General features: G+C 39.8%; 1 protein-coding gene across 7 annotated transcripts in view; it reads right to left on the reverse strand.

Annotated features, from left to right (window-relative positions):
* The window catches only part of ATP2B4 (ATPase plasma membrane Ca2+ transporting 4), a 152,176-nt gene extending 134,508 nt beyond the window's left edge, over positions 1-17,668 (reverse strand). For 5 of the 7 annotated variants that reach the window (XM_087929476.1, XM_026715647.2, XM_087929481.1 and 2 more), the window contains exon 1: positions 17,068-17,668. The gene's annotated coding sequence lies outside the window, so the exon portion shown is untranslated. The remainder of the gene's footprint in view (positions 1-17,067) is intronic. The other 2 variants (XM_087929475.1, XM_087929479.1) reach the window with 1 other exon arrangement.
* Between the last annotated feature and the right edge of the window lie 1,156 nt (positions 17,669-18,824).

Here is an 18,824-nt window from a genome sequence, read left to right on the forward strand (position 1 = left end):
TCATAACCTAGAGAAAGAGGGTCCTACTTTAAGAAGTGGTAACTTCATTATGGGAAAATCAAATAGTGAATGACCTGGTATCTAACCCACAGCAGTTGATGGCATAATAAATATGCTAGTTTTACATTAGGGGGAAAATGTTTTCAAATTTATGCAGGGTACGAAAATACAACACAATATGCCTCGTGTAAACTGTTGGTGCTGATTTCTCATTTTCTGATTGGAATCTCCATTCTTCTCTGTGCATAGTACAACCATGTAATTAGCAGTCATTCGACTCCAGTTGGCAACGAAAAAATATAACCAGGCAGCAAAGATATTGGTCTACAAGTTCTGCCAGCCTTTAACTGGTAAAGGAATTGGGACACAGATGGGGGATAGCAGACCAATAAGCCACCAAGTCTAAGATATGGGTTTCCTTGGTTTGGACTGCTGTATTCTCTCCATGTATTTCAAGCAACCTTGTTATCAACAAGCACAATAGCTAACATTTCTACAAAGCAGATAGGACCTGAGAAGTTGTTGACAGCTTCAGGCCTTCCTATCAGGTGAGAGGTTAATTCTGTAAACAAAGTCAGCCAAATTCTTTTGCAAGACAAGTGGGCAACTACCACCAAACTGGTTTTACTAAAGTTATTCTGCCAAAAGATAACTAACCTGAAGTGGCTAACTATGAGGACGATGTTAAAAGTCACAAGATAAAAGAGGCAAGGTTCATTCATTCATGAGTGTAGGGACCAACTATTTTTAAATACACTTTAGATCTCTTTATAGCTGATTTAAATGCTAAGAATGGAATTCTGAATACTTGTATTTCTAGGAAGATAGTATAGATTTCTGCTTGGATTTCTAACAACTGTATAGTTTTCAAAAGTTAAAAACAAAAAATTTCCAAGAGTTTATTAGGGATTTGTTCAAAATGTTGCCATTTTAATTTCAATTTAGTTATGACAAATCTTTAGGATTGTAGTAGAAGGACTACACACTTTGAAAGCCTTCTTCCTAAGAAATGATCTATACAGAAAAGCCAGATGGTGTCTCAGACAATCAAAATTCAATTCCTGCCTTGTCTCCATCGGACTGAGTGCCAGTACCAACCCATCTTCATATTATTCACAAATATTCCATGTAACATATATTCAAAAACCATCATTTTGCCCATCAGTTGTTACCAACATAGGTCTACTTTCATAGCCAAAACCTTTACTTTATGAATTAAGGCACAAAAGCCCTCTGATCAAGTTAATTAATATATATATCAACAGCAGTACATTGAGTGTTGTTCAGGTTAGATAATACATATCCCAGGTAGATTTTATTACCAAGGGATAGTTCACACAAACCTGAAATTGGGAAGTAAAGGTACATTTATACTACTTGAAAAATCTGTAACTCCTCTCTAAAAGTGCAACTAGTTTTTAAAAGATGGGCGGAGGGAGAAGGAAAAGAATACAAATGGATCTCATTGATTAAGAATTCAAAAAGCTTCTTACCATTTTTGATAACTGCTATCAGTCAAGTCAGCCTCCTAATACTCATACTGTGAAGTCACTGCTTTCACAACCAAGTTTCCCTGGCAGACAACAAATTGCCGGGGGTGGGGGAGGCAGGAGGAGATGAGACAACCATCATACAGCTGCCCAGAAAGATGGATTAATAAGATTTGTAAAGTTAGAGTAGGCTTTCTCATTCTTTTAATTTAAAAATGATATATTCTCAAATGTTATCAGAGTCCTGAAATTAAAACTGAGATTAAACGTTTGGGTTTTGTTTTAAAATGATCATAAGCATCATCACAAAATTTACAAAAAGATTCTGTATGAGGAAAATCACACATGTCCACTTGTATAAGACCAAAAGATATCTGACTCCTGATCTAATGACTTACATTTAACCTATTGCAGAAGTCTTGGCATTGAATGTCTCATTCTTTAAGACTGAAACCATATATAACTTTTCTCGGTATGCTCCACGCTTCTTGTTTATGAACCACCCTAGATTTCTCAACAAGACCTTTCAAAGTTTGTTTTTTAACCATTAAGCATGTAGGCATCCCTGACCTACTCCCCAGGCTGGACTGGGGCCACATAACTTGGGAGCACTGCTGAGTGCAGTAAGTTTCCTTTTCAAAGAAGTAAGAAAGAAACAAGGAGACAGATACCTGCGTTTATTTGTTTTGAGCCGCCTTCATACAAGATGGGCAGCAAATAAATTTCATAATAAATAAATAAATTTTTTTTACAAACCAGTACATTAATGCTGATCTACATGGGAATGCTTTTAAGGGATTGATCCCATCACATTTTAGGGATTCAATTTTTATATAGGTATTCCATATTGTATTTTAAATAGTTAGATAACACTGTACAATATTCATTTTGCTAAATCAATTTATGAAATTCATCTGGAAAAAGAGGACATAGATTGAATAAGTAAATAAAACAGTGCTCACTTGAGTAAAAATTCAGGGTAAAATCAAGCAAATAATAATGTGTAGAAAATATGTAAGACGTGGGTTAGCTAGGCTTTAAGAGAAAAACAAATATTCTAGGGAACTTTATATTTTCCAAAAATGTTATTACCCAGCAAATATTTCACAAGTCTGAAATTGTTTACTATCACCACAAATCTGGATGGGATCAAGAGTGAGATTCTCCTGGTATAAGAACCGGTTCGCTAATTGCGTGCTTCACGTGCATAGCTATTGTAATTGCTTACCTTCAATGTTACTTCAGGGAAGTAACACAGCTGAGGCATGGCAATCCGCTCTGCCGTGCTGAGCAGATATAGGTGAATACAGTGCAAGGGTGGGCCAGTGGGCCCACTTAATTGTCAGATCGAACTGGTTCTGAGCCAGCTGATCATTGCAGCTAGGGGTTTGCCCAAACTGGTCCAAACCAGGAGAACACCCCAACCCTGGATGGGCCCACTTAATTGTCAGATCGAACTGGTTCTGAGCCAGCTGATCATTGCAGCTAGGGGTTTGCCCAAACTGGTCCAAACCAAGAGAACACCCCCACCCTGGATGTGATATCTGTAAAATCGGATGCCAAAAGAATCAGCACAATTGCTAAGCTAACTATTATGGTGGCAAAAAGAAAGGAAACAATCTGCTTGGGTGATCACAAGATTTAGTAGTATTTAAAAAGCTGGATTATTCATGCAAAATCATTCTTTTGTTTCATTCTATGTACAAAATACTGATCCATCTTTGGTTTTCCCTACTGATCTGTCAGTAGGACAGATTTGGATAATAGCATCACCTTGCTTGGCTTTATGGGCATGTAAAACAGGAGTCATAAAATAGATGCTCACTGTCATACTAGTTAGTATGTGCCATGATATCATCATCATATCATCACACTGTGTCTTTTTTTCTTCATATTCCATATGAAAGCTGCATAGTTTCTGTCTTTTATCTTTCAGATTTATTTCAGAAATAGCATAAAGAAAGAGTGAGGCTGGCATGCATGCGTCTTTGTGCACAAGACACAAGAATCTTTAAGAAAAGATTCTAATCCCATGGAAATTTTATTATCTCTAATATTAAAGTCAATAGCTATTAATTAAAGTATCAGTTGTTTTTATTAGTTTAGCCTTGGAATCTTGGCAAGGAACAAAAAGTCATCTCCATTGATTAAGTAGAGGACAATATTTTTCTTGATCTTGTGGATGCTCATCAGGCAGGTAGCCAAATATACATATACAAATATACACAATGAGATTAGAATAGAATAGAATAGAATAGAATAGAATAGAATAGAATAGAATAGCAGAGTTGGAAGGGACCTTGGGAGGTCTTCTAGTCCAAGCCCCTACTTAGGTAGGAAACCCTACACCACTTCAGACAAATGGTTATCCAATCCCTTCTTAAAAACTTCCGGCGTCGGAGCATTCACAATTTCTGGAGACAAGTTGTTCCACTGATTAATTGTTCTAACTGTCAGGAAATGGGAACTGAATAAGTTTATAATTACTATAGGAGCAGATTATGGAAAGCAGAACACATGTGTTTTATTGTAATATTGGGCTACAAATCCCATTGTGTTCAGTATGAACATTGTCCAGGAATGATGGAGACTGCAGCTTAAATCACCAAGACTTCTACCCAGATATTCTATTTTTAGCTATCACCAGGAGTCTCTGAATATCTGTTGGATTTCCTTGTTCATAAAATACTTTATTTTGAAGAATGCAACATTTTAAGACTATTGTCTATAACACTGCTCCTATGTTTAGAACCTCTAGTCCAATGAAATCATGTATTTTTCATTCTTCTGAAAACTTATCAAATTTTACAACTCCATTTCTCTGAAAGTAAATATGAGTGTTGAGCTGTGATCAATATTTAGAAATGCTTGAATGGAAAGGCATGTTGGAATATCTAGAAATGCTTGAATGGAAGTGCATATTTACTTTTAAAGTCTTCTATGAATAAAAAAATTGAGTTGACAAGGAATATAAGTTTATGTCAATCCTGTAATTATGAAATATATCCTGCAAGTATTTCTTCAAAAGAAGAAATGGAAACAATCCAAAGTGTCAATATGCCTCAGATTACTAAGAGACATTTCTGGCAACAAAATATTGTATTTTTCTTCTTTCGGCCCTTCTATGATTTTCCAAAGAAACTACCAGTATTAACTTCATTCAATATATGTTACCAGATTTTCAAAAGAAGTACTGCATGGTAGAGCTAAGAATCCTTTAGGCTTTTATCTGAGATGGATATACTGTATTATTTTGCAAATTATCTGAAGAGAATATAATAGTAATCAGGCAGAGATGTGTTGCAGACTGAACCTCAACTCATTAAAAAGCAGATGTTGAATACTGTGGATATATCTCAGACATGAGATCAGCAGAATTCAGTTGTGTTGAAAAGAGGGTATGGCTGGTGATTTTGCATGGAATGGCTTAAGAAGTAGCATATGGAAAAAGTAATGACAAAAATTCCCACCTACCCACTTCCTTCTACAGGAACTTTCCACAGGACACTGCAGGAGAAACTCTTCTATTCATAAAAACAAATCTGGCTCTAACTCTATTAAAACCAGCCACAACTATTGTTCTTTTTTCTATCCCAAATCTCCTATCTTTTGGAATTTATACCAAGAAAGACCCACAATCCACTTAAGAGACAGCAGCACTTCAGTTCTAGAACTAGAAGTAGTACAACAATATAAATATTACTGTAACACTCCAGGGACATATAATCCATTAAAGCCCCATCATAGCCAATGAGACAAATGATAGACAGAAGCTGGCACATCTCAGCAGGCAAAGCTGGCAAACTCTGCCAAGATGCACGTAAAGGAAAAAGAGCACAAGACTCGCAGACTAAGAGTCAAACTATGAATTATATAAAACAGTCAGTACTAGAACTCTTGATGGTATGTGTGATTTTATTTTAACGCAGTCACATGAGGGTCTACAGTTGATCACAGCAGTAACCCTGGAGATTCTTCTTCTTACATCCAAGAATATAATGCTGCTATCAAGCCCTTGGGAAAAATAGAAGGACCTACCAACTGCATTTGGGCTGGAGTGCAATGCTGGGCTTAAGGAATGCACAATCTACCCAATGAATAGAAAATAACACAGTAATTAAAGCAGACTGTTTTAAGTATTACCTCACCACCACACAAATCAATATAAAAGCCAAAAAGATTCAAACCCCATTGACTTTTAGTAATGCTGCTTAATTAGCTACCCAGTACTACATTCTTCTGGGTGGAATTGTACTGTATATGACCTACTTGAAAAGAAAGACGGTATCGGCTAGAGTTATGCAAATACCGGTATGAAGTTTTTCCAGTATTACAAAAATATTATTTGTCTATCTAAAAATGATACTCTATTCACTGCCATTTGGTGACTCTAACGTAGAGGTGTCAAACGTGCATCATCATGGCATAGTCACGTGACGTATCAGGACTTTTATCCCCTTCGCTAAACCAGGTGAGGGCAGGGCCAGCATGTGATACATCTGGCCCGTGGGATACGAGTTTGACACCCCTGCTCTAGGGGCTTAACTTTTATGGCAGACTATTGTCAAAATTACAAGACACTTTTAGTCATATTTTACATGTGTTTAAAGGAACAACTAAATAAAATAACTTCCAGTTAGGCTCAGAACTATATTTCAGAGAGATATTGTCCTTTAACTCCTTAAACAGCAACAACAACTACAAATCCAAAAGACAGAACATCTGTTGAGACTACAGCAGAGGTGGTATTCAGCCAGTTCTGACCAGTTCTGGAGAACCGGTAGTGGAAATTTTGAGTAGTTCAGAAAACCGGCAAATACCACCTCCAACTGGAGATTTTACAGTATCTTCCCCAGCCACACCCACCAAGCCATGCCCCACAGAACTGGTAGTAAAAAAATTTTTAATCCCACCACTGGACTACAGCATTGGGAAGGAGACCCACCAGCTCACCCAAATACATAAGCTTCAACTCCCAACATTCCAATCACTAGGGCCATATTCTGGAAGCAAAAGCTTGCTATCAGATTGGGAAAGGCTGATCTAGTCTGCTTGTCTTTCAAATTTTTAATATGGTACTGGGTACTTGTAGTAATATACCAAGAATGACTATAACCCATCATCAAATATTAGATTTGAATCAGAAAGACCAAGTTAACCATGAAAGCTTATTTAGCAAGTCATACTGTTCCCAGACTTAAGTCCTGGAGAACTAAACATGTTTTTAATGCCTTCAAAAAGTCAGGCAAGGTTAAGACTAACCAAATTTTAGGAGGACGCTATTCCAACTAGCCTTCCTTTCTTACTGTTTCAAATAATAATTCCTGTTGATAAATAAGAACTTCTACATGGGTGTGAGATATATTGCTGAAATTGTCATTGGTACAATGATCCTTGAGTATTAATTTGTGGCTAAGATATATGTGTGAATGTCCTTTCCTTAACTAACCAATTCTGTCTCAGTTAGTGTTGAAGCTTTCTAGCTTCACAGGCTTCAATTAAATCCTAGACACATCATGAGGACAGGTGAAAGGGCTTCAGAGTATCTCTGCCACCCACAATAAAGTAAGCTTTCGAAGAAAATTTAAAACGATTTCTCAACCATTCTGAAAATAAGATTAAACCAAAAGGAAGAAAATACTGATGAAATTCCAAGACAAATTTCAGCTAGTTACTTTGAAGGGCTGAGTACTGAAGCTTGTTTTGTGCAATGTTTTAATAAAATGATGCCAGTGAAATATAGAGAGATATTTTGCTGGACCTATGTCCCCAGAGTAAAGGAACATTACATTTCATTGAGCACCTGGAGATAGAATTTCCACACCTGTAAAATTAGCATTAAGCTTCTTATTTCATTTTCCAGAGAGTTATCCTTGTTATTCTGCTGCAACTAAAGCAATCAAAGCTTTGAGGCATCTTTTTAAAAAAGGATATTCTCTGCTAAATTTCACAGTTGATCTTGTGCCTGAAATGGTCTTAGAATCACTAGGACAACTCAGAAACCAAGCAAATGCCTGTCTTACCTCATCTGTTTCTTGCCACATAATTTGCCTAGGGAAAGGTTTTGTTCATGCAGAATTTAATGTTTACTGGTAGCCATAAAAATAAAAGAGCAACATTATACATTATAGCCCATTCTTTACTCTTCAAAAAATCAGGGTGGAGAGTATATCCTTCCTGTCATAAAACTGCCCAAGCAGATTTCAGACAACTTTGTGTCTGAAAGGACTTTGTGCCGATTAGCCAGGCTTCCCTCATATGTATTTTAAAGAGGATCCACAGATCATGCATTTACAATTCTCCTGTGCGGAATGTCCTTTTGAGAATGCTGGAAGAGGAACACAAATTCCCTAAGCACGATTCCTTCATTTTTTTTTTAAACGGCTCACTTTTGATCTGGATAATGACATACTGGAGAAGTACATTTATCACAGTCTAGCACACATTTGTTATGTCAGTTAAAAAGTCCCCCAAAGCAGAGATTTGCCAAACTCCTTCCCCCTATCTATTTTTTACTGCTAGGAAAGTTCAGAGACTAATAAAGCAGCAGGCCGCCGGCTCTTCTGACAGCCTTGATATATATACATATATACTGTACATCCATATATACATTCACCCAGGGGGGGATGATGATGATGGGACACTACTGTCCTTGTTTTTTCCATGGGATGAGCTTCCCACCAGTTTAGCTACAAAGAAACAGCCTTCACTTTCCTCAATGGAGAAGGCTGTTGGGAGGAAAGCAACACCCCTCTTTTGCAAATCTCTCAAATTCACTTTCTTGAAGTTCCTTATTGCCAAAGGTGATCAGTTAGTTGAAATGCTTGCCTAGAATAATCAAACATTTTCCTGTTATATAGTTGGAGGGGGAAGCAGGGCGCAATAATACATAAATTTAGAGAAAATATTTTGACTTACAAACTCCAAAGTTTTTTTCAACTTCATTTCTTAATTGGAAAATTCTCAACCTACATTCTCAATCTATTTTTAATGAGCAAAATGATATGTGTACATGAAAGAATGTTACTGTACAATGTCCTATGATGCTACCAAAAAAAATTATGTTATCAAGATGGAGCCCCTCCCTAATCAAACACATCCATTCCACTCTTCTACTGAACAAAAAGTAACTACTTTTTAAAAAATCATCAGTAATGAACAATCTTGTTTGGATTATACTCACTTAGCACTAAATAAATTACTTTTTTATTTTGTACAAATTCTACAAATTGTTCAAAGAAATGGACTTCTGTTTCCTTTTCAAAAAGTTACTCAAGAGAACATAGACCTTATCTTATGGTTACTGACCACAGGACCAGAATGTATTAAGATCAAAGATTATTCCAGTCAAATAGAACTGGTTATCACAGAGTTTGCTGACTGAGGTAACAACTATTTCAGCAATTGTCCAAATGCTTAAGATATATATGATGCCAACTGCACACACAAATAGTATTAAAATAGTGAGTTCATACATGTAAATATACCCATTTTGAATGCTACATTTTGCAAAGGATAAAATTGGTTAAGAAATGGTATAGCAAGTAAGAGAAATTAAAGCAATAAGAGAAAAGGACATATAGCTAAAGCTGATTTACAAGCACATTGTAATTCTATATTTCTGTCTCTATAGACTATACTTGCAATTATCACATCCAAATGCTGTTTTATACATTGCCCTTTATTAAGCTTGTCATCTCCCCTTTTCAAGATCTCATCAATTTCATCCAACCACAACTTTCTTTGGCTTCCTCTTCCTCAAATAATTCACCCTCATCCTCATATATTTTGGTAATTCAATCTCAGTTGTTCTCTCAGTACAACCAAACACTTGAAACATATTTCTTTCTATTTTTGCTCATTTTTAACTGAATTTAAAGTGGATAGAAAGACACTTTTGCTTCTTTCCACAAATATTCCTTATAAAATATTTCAAACATGCCATTACCTTTCAACCAGCATTTGCACATCTTATAATATTTCCATCCATTGTCTATTATCAGTAAACATATTAAATCTATCAAGATACTTACTCTTTTATTATTGGTATAACTTGCAATTATGCACTTGATTTTCATCAAATATATGTATTTGATCCATTGATTTTGAGGTCCATATTTCTTGCTATGTCATCCATGAGACATAGAAGGTCTTGGGAATCTATAAGCATAGTGTTGCTTCTTTTGTATTCAACAAATAACTAGCCTAAATTACAGGTCCATTTCCTCACTCAAAAATCTACATTGTCAGTACAAGTAAATAAAGATGAACAGCAGATGAACTGTCTTCTAGTCCGACCCCTTGCTCAAGCAGGAAACCTATACCATTTCAGATATATGGCTTCCACTGATTAATTGTTCTGTCAGGAAATCTCTCTTTCATTCTAGGTGGATTTTCTCCTTGATTAGTTTCTATCCATTGCTTTGGAGAATAGGTTTACCCCCCTCTTTGTGGTAGTCCCTGAAATATTGGAACACTACTATAGTTCAGTAATATCTGGGAAATCATTAAGTTCCCCATCCATTCTGTGGATCTTTATCAGCATTTAGAATCATTACAAACACAGAGATACAGAGAACAGTTATACAGTGAATTACACAATGCTTTGAAAAATGGGGGGGGGGGGTAATTTATATTCTGGATAAAAAGTTTGTCTCTCAACAAGACAAAAGAAAAATTCTGACTCTGTGCAATTAGCATGGTAGAAAACCATTACAGTAATGTCTGATATATTTAGTAGCACCAAAATTTATTACACTGACAAAGAGGATAAATCCTCTAATGTGCCTCACAAATCAACAACAGATTTAATAAGCCAACATAGTAGTTAGGCAAAGAGCATTTCTACAGCTCATCTTACAACTGGTAGCTCATCTGTGCTGCTGTAGTCCATCTGCCCAGTTCCCTGAAATATCAGGCAGAAGAAAGTGGATTCAGTTGTTTGTTGTTTGACAAAAGCAAGTCAGTAATAATAATAATGAAACCATCTAGCTTGTTAATCTTTGAATGATGATGATGACCAAGTCTCTGAACTGTGAACAGACATTTCATTTTTTCCCATTCTTTGAAATTCTTGTGCTTCTCTTCAAGAATTGCTTGTCACAGATGGTTTACCTTATTACAAAAATCACTAAAATATCACTGTTTTATCATGTAGCCTTAGGCAAGTTATTATTTTTCATCCTATATTTCCTTACAGTAATGCTGCAAGACCAGAGAACTATTGTGAGATTTTGGAGGAAGAACAAGGTGCACATATAAGAAAATAAATGATATTGGTGTTCGAGGACTGCATTAGGGACAAAGTGATCCTCCTCAAAAAATAAATTAATCAATTAAAACATCAAAATAAGTATTAGTAGTCCAAAAGAACAGGAACAGAGGCTTTTGGATGATAAAATTGTGGTAGTGATTATCAAACATACAGGTAGATTGCAGATATACACATCATGTTGCATTATGATTGTTTAACTGCAGGTAAGCCAAAACTTGCCTGAGGAACCCAAACTGGCTGGGGTCACAAAATGTGCTAAGGCCAATTCAAATAAACTGTATTTTGGTAGCACTTTATATTAAATCAGCCTGTCCTTACTTTTTAATAGTGTCTAGCTAATTGTTAAGAAAAACAAGCAAACACCAATGGTTGGTTGTTTGGCTGTGGTATTTTCTACACTAGTATAATTAGCAGTGTAACTAAATCCATCCTCATGAGAAGTATACCAAATGATGCAAGAAAGGCAGATACTTATATGTAATCAGAGCATTTGAAGTAAATGGCTGAAAAGGAGTTCCAACTCTAACAGCATTTGATGTTACTTGGCAATTTATCCAAAATTGCCAAGGAACAACTCATAGGTTCTTCTTTTTCATCATACCACATCATACACAGCTGATCCAGAAACCAGACCAAAAAGAAAATATCCCACATGACTACATATATGATAACTTCATTAATGATTTAAATCAGATTTTACTTAAGGACAAGAACAAAAGGCTTTTTTCTAGATACAATTCTCCCCCCACTCCCACAAAAAAACGTGGGCATCTGGATTTGAATTCCAAGTTGTGAGGATAATTGCTATATTCTGATATACAAATTTATCAAAGTCAATACTGTAATTAATATTTTAAATGTGGGTTACAACTCCAAAGTGCTAAAAGCATGGCTTTATGTTCAGAGATCTATCAGTGATTTAGGAGTTCTGAGCCCTCTCAGATATAGCTTTTTGAGTTTTTTATTAAACACAATGTTCAAAATTTAAAACTTTGTTGCTAGTTCAAGCCTTAACATAACTCCACAAAATAGCATTGTGTAATGTTGAGAAACTACTTCTATATATGCTCAAAATCCTCAGATCCTAGGTATTTATAAGATTGTAACATTATTCCCCACTCAAGTACGTGAATGACTGTAGATGATTCATGCTGTTGCCTACTGAGGTGTGAGATCCTTCTTTAAACTGGCAGGTTGATACAAACTAAGAAATTGTGCTAAAAACCCCACTGAGAAGAAAATCAACAATATTACCACATTCTTCGATCCTGAGGCCGCCACCCTACTACTGCTTGCTGATCCAACATCCCTAGTTGGTCAAATCCTTTTTGGCCAACCCTTTTGGCCAACCCTTTACTATACTTTCACTGTGGTTTGTTTTACCCTTTTGCAGGCAGACAACTATAATTTCTTAATGTCTTCCATGCCCCAGCTCCGTCTTATCCCAACTCAGCCAAAGACCATCTGCAGCTATAACTTCATGCTTCCAAACTCCAGATGTATTAGCCTCTTATTCAAATTCTTACAATTTAATTTATAGATCACTGAGGGCTGACCTTGAGTCTGACACAAAAGCAACTCCTTTTATCTTCAGGGTTGTTTTTAGAAAAGGAAGATACACAACTAATTTCTGCTCTTTATCCCTTCTTGCCCCTGGAGTGGTGATAGATAGGGCTGGGCTCAGGGCTGGGATTCAAATTTTGTAACAACTGGTTCTGTGGGCGTGGCCATGTAACTGGGTGGGTGTGGCTTTTTTGGCAGCACCCCCTCATTTTTGGTCCTTCTGGGCCGCAGGGAAGCCCACTGGGGGGTATTTTTGCTCCCATAAGGCTTCCCTGGGGCCCAGAAAGGGGAAAAAAAGACAAAGCCAGTGAGGGCATGCAGCACCCCCCATGTTCCATTTTAGGGCCTTCTGGGCCTCAGGGAAGCCTCCTAGGGGTTATTTTTGCTCCCAGGAAGCTTCCCTGGGGCCCAGGAAGGCAAAAAGTGGAGGGGGCCAGTGGGATGTTGTGCTCCTCCTCCATTTTTTCCTAGGCCTCAGGGAAGCCTCCTGGGCAAAGCAGTAAGTAAGTGAGGGAAATCCCGGCACAGCTGATCATAGGAATAGCTAATCATCGGGAGGGGGAAAAAAAACCTTAAGGAGTGACTGGGCAGGAAAGAACGCAGTCAGTGATGTCGGGAATGCACACAATGTTGCGCATGTTTGATGAGGACTGACTGGGCAGGAAGGGGAGAGGTGGGCTGAGAGGGGAGGGGCCAGCCAGGGGCTCAATTTGCCGGTTCTCCAAACTGCGCAGAATCATAACAACCAGTTCTATAGAACTGGCCTGAACTGGTAGAATCCCACCCCTGGCTGGGCTGCACCATCTGAAGCAGCTGTTAACAGACTGCAACTATATCCAGAGAAGCCGAGAGATTCCCACAAATTCCCTTTCCAGCTTTTTCGAGAGAAACATGTTTTGATGTTTTCTAATGATGATTCTGAATAAATTCAAGCGGTTGAAGTGTTGCATCTCTTTTCTTGCTGAACTTTATTGAAGGTGTGCACAACTAAAATTGCAGTAGATGCAGCTCAGCTCTACGAACACTGAGCATGCAGCAGAGAGAAAGGAGGGGCAACAAATGCCAGGACTGCAGGAGCAGGAAGACCCCCAAAGCAAGTGGGAGGGCGGGAAGCAATTCCACCAACCCAGTCCATTCCCCAGCAGTGATTCACTAACAGATGGGTGCTTCCCCCAAATGAGATTGTTTTCCCCTCAGGGGGCTGGCAGGAAGCCAGACAAGACTATCTTGGTGCTAGTGGGGGAAAGCAGGAACTCGGGTAGCCTCATCTGCTTTAAAGCCATTTGGCAGCCCCAGTTATCAGATGTGATAGACTGCATAGGTTCTGCACAGCTACCCAAAAGAGTTCCTAGGGTCAACTTCAGGGAGGGAGAAAGGGGCAGCGAGGAGGAAGTGGAAAATAATGGCATAGGGTGGAAAGTATCTCCTAGAAACAACATCCCCCACCCAATGTCTAACAGTACAAAAATAAGCCTCATTAAGTTTTATAGGCTGCACTCCAGGCATAGAGGGACCATTTAACATGCAGAGAATTGTTTCTCTAGTCGCTAGTATGTCCTTGAAGTTCCTTTCTCCACCCCCTCTCCCTCAAATGTTGTTGGGGGGGGGGGGGGAGTTAGAGATGAAATCAAACCACACCAGAATGCATATTTGTAACAATTAGAAATTTTTTTAAAAATTAAAACCCAGCTTATATTATAAACCTTACATGTTTTCTTATTCTTTATTGTTTCAATCTACTATACTCTCCTTGAATTTTAGGTGGGCATTCTGGATTGCTTAAGAAAGAATAGTTTACTTCTTAAATCTGATCATCAGCGTAGTTAAAGGGTAGCTGAATACTGCTGTCACTGCTTTCTTCCCACCCTCGTTCTACAACAAGAATTTGTCATTTGGATAAGGTTTATATAGGGGAGATACAAATGTTATCTACCACAGCAGAGTGAAGCAATGTGTTTTTAAAAAAGAATAGATCAGGGCAGGGCAGGGTAGGGTGTGAAAGAGATAGTCCCTTCAAATTATGGAAGCTTACTAGCAGGAGAACAAGTTACACAGGCTCACTCTTCTTTACTGTTTACATTTATGAAGGCATAGCCCCAAGTTGCTTCCACCATGGGCTTGCCTGCTGCAGTCCTTTTTGGAATAGATGGACCCTAATGATCATGAAATCATCTCTTTTTCCCCTTCCAACAGAAAAGCTGTCTCCCCCACCCCCCCAAGTCTATTTCCTGGGATGGCTGAGGCACTGTTGTGCCTGGGCTCACAAGGATAATCAAAAGCAGCAGAACTAGGTGCTTTAGAATTACACAGAACTATGTGCAATACAGTATATTTCCGCAATAGCAACTGGTTGCTAGTCCTGTACCATAAGTCCTGTGTTTGTAAGGTAAACTCCTATATGCCCATCTCTTGGACCACCTCTCCTTTAGTCTCCTGTAAACTGTCTAGTTCTTGTTCCACCCAACCCCCCTTTCTTCTTCTTGTGCCATATCTGTCATATCATGTTGGCAATCCTATTTTTATCAACAGCCGCACGAAACAGTGCTGTGGAGAGTTACCCAAATGCCTATCTTTTTTGAATTCCAAAACATCCAGTCCCTTTCTTGCTCCTGGTTTCCCTGGCTTCATTTTCTTTCCTTTCCATATTTTCCAAACTTATTTTAACACCACTTGCTCCTAACTTTGAGCCTTTCCCCATCATATTCTTTTATTCTGACTTCCATATGCTAATGTTAATCAATCATAAGTGGATGGGATCTTCAGTTAAAGAGAAATCCAAAGAGGGAATCGGAGGTGGTTTCTAATTTGCTGCTGGCTTTCTTCTGGATTAGCATCCTGCCAAATTTTTGAAATTCCATTTTTGATGCAAAACTTCATAGTGAAAGAGAGGAGAAATAAATGGCTCATTAAAAAAAAAAGCCTTCCAGCCATTATTTTCCTGTTTTACACACCTACTCAAAGCTATAGTAAATTAACTATAAATCGAAGAGAAATCTTCTTGGGGAAGATATGGGGCTGGGCAGCTGATTAATTTAGTAATTGGCTTTAGTTGGGATAATTTAGAAAGGTAATTGGGTGCATTTGCCTTGTAAAGAGTTTAAATAAATCCTAGCCATTACTTCAAAATTTTGCAGACAGAAAAATGCATACGCATTTTTATCCTGAATATATATATATCTATCTATCTAAACGTCCGAATCCGCAATCTTTCTTTAGGCAACCAACCCGGCTTCGGCTCCACACCCCCATTTTATAACAAAATCCCCCTTGTTGGGGCTGCAGACCGTGGCTAGGACCCGTACGGCGAAAAGAGAGGGGTCGCCTTTCCGTCCCGCCGCGCCCCTCGGAGGCGAGTGATCAACTGGCATTTCTACGCTTCCTCCTTACTTCCCCACCCCACCCGCATCCGCCTTCCCTCCTTCTGCATCGGTCCGTCTGGCCAGCCAGTCCGTTTGTCAGCGCAGAATAGGAGACGCTGCTCGCCGCCGAAGAGGGAGGGTGAAGGGACGGCGGGCGGAAAGATCGCGCCCTTTCCTTTCCAATTGAACATCCAAACGGTCTTTGACACACAGTCCTGTGCTCTCCACCGGTAAATAATCAGGTTACTGTGCCAAAGACCAGGAGGCTGAACGCAGCGCGTTACATACGCTGGAACTGCACGGCCCTTCCAGTTGGCTTTTCTTTTCGTCGTTGAAGCTGAGCCACAACCCCGAGGCTCAAAAGCGGAACGGGGGTCTCTTCCCTTGGACGAGGTGCTGTCCCCCACAGCTCCAGCAGGGCATCTCCGCAACTAAGCTGCTTGGGCAGATTCCGTTTTTTCCTCTTTCCCCCAACAGCCCCGTCCCGTTTAACGATTTTATCCGCACACCAGCTAGACGGTTTCTTCCCCTCGGGAATTCTCCGCTGCCTTTTCCCCTCCCCACCCACCTTCGCTAACAAGAGAAGTGTTGTAACGTTGAGGGTGTAGACTTTGTCAGGGCGACTAATCTATCAGAGGCAACCATTCTCCCGTCCGGAGGTTCTGCATATGCAACAAGGATCAACAGCCAGAACGTATTTGTTTGTTTTTTTTTGAAAGTTTCAACACAACAGAGACGGGGAAAGGGGAAATCAACACTAGAAAACAAGCTGCTTACTACTCGGCCTTTCCCCCTTGATTTTAATTCATGACTAAGATCCACCATTGAACTTATTCTCCGAAACCCTACTCAGAATAGATCGAACTTCAGACACGCGCGAAAGTCCGAAGATGTTTTTTCAACAGTTTTGCATTCCACACGTTTTCACTGATTCTGTTTTACGTTTCTCCAAGCGCAGGGAATACCCTAAATTTTCCACAGCTAATTATAGCCGCAAAACTATGTAGCCTTGTCCCTCTGCCCACCCCGCAAGGAAAACAAGCCGAGCCGAGGATATTTTGGAGACAAATCCTCCAGCCACCTTTACATTCGCCGGCCAAAAAAAAAACCACACAAAAAAGGAGCTTCAACTAAATTCCCGTCTACTCCACCCAAATCTGCCTTTCGTTTTTCTCCCGTCTCCCCTCCTCTCCACCCCCACCCTTCACCCCCAAGTTTGCTTTCTGCCAGCAAAGCGCCAGAAAGCAGGCGTGGGTGATAACGCTTGCAACACTTCCCCGTGCCCTGCTGCCTTATTTCCTCGATCGAAAAAGCAGGCTAGCAAAAAAGCCAACTCAGTCCTTTAGAGGAGAGGTTGGGGGGTGGGTGGGAAGCAAAATACCTGATTTACGGTTGCCCCGGGAGCGCGAGACGAGCAGACCCGAAGGGGCTCTTTCGAGACAAGCAGACAAATCCACCCAGCCGCAGCTCCAAGTCGGCGGCCTCGGGGAACGGCGTGCAGGCAGACAAGTGACCAGAGCAACGGCTCTTGCGCGATCGTGGCGGCTCACGGACAGAGACCAGTCCCACTGATTTCCCTCCACCTCCTGCAATTCTGGCTTCCACAGTCTGGGAAACCCCCCTGGATTTCCATAAGGGGAGGGCGGAAGGGGAGGGGAAACCTTAAGAGAGCTACTCGATTTCCGATTCTGCCGACCTCCTGCTGAAGTTTAGAACAAGCCGCGAACTGGAGAAAGGAGCGAAAGGGCTTGCTCCTCCTATATAAGGCTCGAGCGGGGATCTTCAAACTGGGCGATGTTTATTCTAAGGAAAATGAGGGTCTCTCGGAGAGCGCCCCTCGCTTTTCTTCCCGTCTTCTTTTTCCCCCAGTCTTTTTAAACCCAGCCCTCCGCGAGTTGAGTCCCTCCTGCTCTGAGCCGTGGAAGCTTAAGAAAATGTTCGTCATGGTAACACCACTGCCTAGTCCTGCCAGATTCAGCCCCAGCCTCCGGAGAAGGAGGAGCTCTGTTAAGGTGGTTTCAAACGCAGCAGGCCCAGCCCTGGGACTTGGCTTTTTTAAGGGGGAAAAGAAAAGGGTGCTTCCAGAAGAGCGCCGCCAAGGCGGGAGAGAGACGCGAGAAAAAAAAAAAGAAATTCAAAAGCAAAACATGCGAGTCAAGACTCCCCCGCCCCCTCCTTCGGGTGTGGACCCGAAAGGCGATGTGGATTAAACACGGCTGCTTGGGGAGGTGGGGACAGAGTCAGAGACAGAGAAAAACGTGAAGCTTTCAATACTTCTCTTTTTCCAACCACTATACATTCTTCCTCTCACGGTTTCTAACAGCAAACAGATTCATAAGATGAAAAAGATGGGGAGGGAACCCCTGCAGTCAAAGGTGACTCCACCTGATGACTGAATGTGCATGGGCACGTTCCTGCAGCTTTCTTAGCAACCTGCAGCTGCACCAGGTGGTATAGCTAGACTTTGGACAGAAAAAGGTGTTGTAATAGACATGTGCATATTTACATTGGTTTTAATAGATGCTGTTTCATTATTTCTCTTCCAACTTTTCCAGAAATTCTTGCACTATGAAATACACAAGTGTGACATTTATTCTCTGTCTTGATACCCTAGACAGAAACCTGTTACTAGGGCACAAGCTAACCGTCATTTAGCCTCTTTTTAATTTTTTTCTTCAAAACTCACCCAGCAGGCAAAGAAATATCATATAAGCGTTGTCATATCTGATAATTGAATCATTGCTAAATTGATTATAAATTGCAAAATTCAAAGTATAATCTTGTGCTTTGAAATGCAATTAAGTTCTCCATTGATCCACATCCAGTAATTTAGGAATACTGATGAAGTATCTTTCTGCAGTTTTTTATATCAGATAATGTAAAAATGTTGCAGACACCAAAGGCAGTTGTGCAATCTCAGAAAAGATGCAGCTGCTTTAAAGAACTTCAGATAACTGCTACATAACTCACCCATACACTCCAAAGGCTTTTTTTTTAGGATAGATCTCTATGGGTTGGCCTGGGTCTGGGTCTGGGTCTGGGTCTGTGTCGCAGGCTCATCATCATCATCCCTGAAAAATAAAATAAAAAAAGCTCTGGAAGAAGACAATGGCATCTCTTCTGATTTGTTGCCAAGAA

This window comes from Pseudonaja textilis, chromosome 3, assembly GCF_049901715.1.
Source record: "Pseudonaja textilis isolate UNSWEBS1 chromosome 3, rPseTex1.2, whole genome shotgun sequence".
NCBI classification, from domain to species: Eukaryota; Metazoa; Chordata; class Lepidosauria; order Squamata; family Elapidae; genus Pseudonaja; species Pseudonaja textilis.